At 46.3% G+C, this 3418-nt stretch overlaps 1 protein-coding gene across 4 annotated transcripts in view; it reads left to right on the forward strand.

Moving 5' to 3' along the window:
- The window catches only part of Lifr (LIF receptor subunit alpha), a 69481-nt gene that overhangs the window by 13239 nt on the left and 52824 nt on the right, over positions 1 to 3418 (forward strand). Inside the window, exon 1 of one of the 4 annotated variants that reach the window (XM_021183147.2) lies at positions 784 to 869. The exons of 1 other annotated variant lie outside the window; for it this stretch is intronic. The gene's annotated coding sequence lies outside the window, so the exon portion shown is untranslated. Of the gene's footprint in view, positions 1 to 783; positions 870 to 943; positions 1033 to 3418 lie in introns of those variants that run through there. 2 more of the 4 variants (XM_021183149.2, XM_029469378.1) reach the window with 2 other exon arrangements.

A 3418-nucleotide genomic window follows, 5' to 3' on the forward strand; every position in this document is an offset into this window, starting at 1 on the left:
ATCTTAGCCATTCTGACTGGTGTGAGGTGGAATCTCAGGGTTGTTTTGATTTGCATTTCCCTGATGATTAAGGATGTTGAACATTTTTTCAGGTGTTTCAACACCTGAAAAAATGTCCAGTGACTTTCAAACTCTTCCTGAGTCAGAAATTAAAGACGTTGTTATAGTTTTTATCACTTTGATCCATAACCAAGTAGTAAGAAAAATAACGTATTCATCTTATTAGCTGCCATTTCCTTACTGGGAATTTTTTTTATGCTACATCTACATCTGTATATTGTTAGAATTTGAACTATCTTTAGAGTACAATAGACACTATTAATCCAGTGCTTGGGAGACAGAGGCAGGTAGATTAGTGGAGCTCTGTGAGTTTGGTTTGTGTAGTGAGTTCTAGGCTAGCCAGGGCTATATAATAAGGCTAGCCAGGGCTATATATATCAGTCTCAAAAAAAAAAATGGAACTGTTTTTTTAAAGTTAATACAGGGAAAATGCTTTATAAAAATTGAGAAAGCTTGGAGACAAATTCTTTTAAAGTTTTAGTCTCACTTTTAGAGGTAACTGCATATGCTATGATTTTATACATGATAGATTAATGTCTGTGCATAACCAGACCTTGTACTGGCTAGTTTTGTGTCACCTTGACCCAAGCTAGGGTTATCAGAGAGGCAGGTGCCTTAGTTGAGAAAACACCTCCCTAAGATCTAGCTGTGGGGCAGCTTAATCAGTGACCAATGGGGGATGGCCCAGCCCATTTGTGGGTGGTGCCACCCCTGGGTACTGGGTTCTATAAGAAAGCCAGCTGAGCAAGCCAGCCTCCAGGAGCAAGCCAGTAAGCAGCACCCCTCCGTGGCATTGGCTCCTGCCCAGGGTAAGTTCCTGCCCTCACTGCTTTTGATGATGATGTGTTGTGCGGAACTGCGAGTGACATAGCCTCTTTCTTCCCAGGTTGCTTTTGGTCATGGTGTTTCATCAGAGCAACAGTGACCCTAACTATGATAGATGCATATTTAGTTTCTGTGCCTCTGGGTGTGGTAAGCTGTGCTTGGAACATACTTACATGGTTTTTGTAATATGACTTAAAAATGTAACTTAGGTTAATCATCTGCCATGATTATTGTGCATAATGTTCTTTTTGTAAAGTCTTTTATTCAGCGTGTTGGACGTATCTCCTCCACACCTGCTGGGGGCCGCAGCACTGGGGAGGAGGGATGGGTCTTACCCTGTGAAGCTTTCCTGCCTTTTGGGAAGCACCAGCCAGTAAACAAGAAGTACATGTCCAGATATCGATGAGTGCCCTAAGGACAGGAAGCTGGGCACGGTGTCGTGGGGCAAGGAGGGTAGGTGCCAGGGCTCCTGGGAGCTCAGTAGGGGATACTTCTTTCCCTGGGGGATGGGAGAGGACATGCTGAGCAAGTGAGTTCTATCTCAAAACCTAAATGACACATAGGACCTATGGGGAAGTCCAGGGAAGGATGCTCCTCAGGGGGGTCCAGACCTGAACAGAAGGAACAGAAGGGCCGTGTGACTGCTGGAAGGAGAGCGGGATGTTGGAAGGGGAATAGAGTCATGGGAGAGAGAGAGAGAGAGTAGAGCGTGTTTATAAGAATTGGCCTCAGTTTTAAATCCACAGTGACAGGGTCCGATGGATATTTTTGGATGGTGACTGTGCCTGCTCTGTGCAGAGTGTGTGGGGAGTGAGGATGGAGACGAGACAAGACAGAGGACCGTGTCACTGACCGATAGCCATGCAGGCTAGAGGCTGGCGTCATGGGACTGGGCTAGCAGCGAGCACAGTGGGCAGGGTCTGGTTTCAGAGCTGAGGAAGCTGTAGCTGCCAGACATGCAGAGGAGGTGGAGGTCCCTGTGCAGGAAGGGGTGAATCGAGAACGGCCCCGGAGCTTTGGCTTGCTTTGCCTTGGGGGGAATTGAGACAGGATCCTTGTGGATCCTGTTGGTTGAACTGCTGATCCTCTCGTTTTGGCCTCCCCGATGTGGAGATCATAGGCACGAAGCACCATGCCTGGCCTATGGCTTTGGGGAGCCGTGCTTTGGAAAGTGTCTGTACCAGTTTTTGATAGGGAGAAGATTAAGGAAGCATACGTTGGGGGAGTGCTCTGTGAATCAAAAATCTGCTTTGTGTGTGAGCTGAAAATGTCCGAGACTTGCAAGAAACACATTGTGCTTCTATCAGGAGACAAAAATGTGGGAGCTATATAGAACATCCGGGGAAAAGCCAGAATCAACTTAAAATGAATGTAGGTTTTACTTAAATTAGCATACGTTCTTAAGAAAATTTTAAGAGTGCAGCAAGAGATGGGCCAGAATGCTTATGGAGGTGGGACCGTCCACGGGCCTCCAAGTGACACACTCTGGTCTTCAGTGAACATTTTCTTTGCAGTCTTGCCTGATGTCTCTTGCAGAACAGTTTCTAGAAGTATGTGGGGTTTGTTGTGGTTGGTTTTGGTTTTGTTTTGTTTTGTTTTGTTTTGAGACAAGGTCTGTCTACATAGACCTGGATATCCTAGAACTCACTATGTAGATCAGATCGGCCTCCTCATACTCAGAGATTCTCCTGCCTCTTTCTGCCTCTTTACTGCTGGGACTAAAGGCATGTGCCACCACGCCTGGTACTGACTGAGCAGATAGTGAATGCTCAATAAATTATCAGATTGGTCCGTCACTGTCACCATCACCACCATCAATATCAACATCATCATCACTATCACCACCACCACCATCATCATCAATCACCATCATCACCATCATCATCATCACCACCACCATCATCACCACCATCATCATCATCACCATCCTCATCAAGTAAAATGACATCATAACATGACTCAGACCTTGGAGTCAGAATCCTGGGTCCCATTTCTGGCTTTGTTCTTTACAGGTCACGAGACTCTGGGAAAGTCACTTAACCCCTTTGTTTCCTCATTGAGTACCGCGTGAAAGACACCAGCCCCCACCTTCCCCTCAAGCACTGTGATGGTGCCAGAGACAGTCATACAGTCAGTCGCTCAGTGGCTGCTTACCTCTTTCTCACGAACCTTGTCTAAACCATCATGGGACAGCATCTCACACCACACTCACCGTTCACTGTCCATTGAAGTCTCTACATTTGAATCTGTGTGTCTTGACTGCTGTTGAACATGGGGTTCAGGGGTACAGCTGGCAGGAAATAGCAGAGAACTTGTGCCATGTGCAGATTGGGACTTCCTCAAGGCCAGGGAGGGCCGTGGATGATTTCAGCATAATATGACTGACTTCCTGCACTGGGGGACATTGACTGGGATCATTGGAATGAGGGCTGAGAGGGACTCTGGACGTTTGTCTTATTTCCCCAGTACCACTGTGGCCCTGAAGAAGAGAGTGATTATGATGTCCTTAAAAGGACATTTTTTTTTTTTTTTT

Source organism: Mus caroli, chromosome 15 (genome assembly GCF_900094665.2).
Source record: "Mus caroli chromosome 15, CAROLI_EIJ_v1.1, whole genome shotgun sequence".
NCBI lineage: Eukaryota > Metazoa > Chordata > Mammalia > Rodentia > Muridae > Mus > Mus caroli.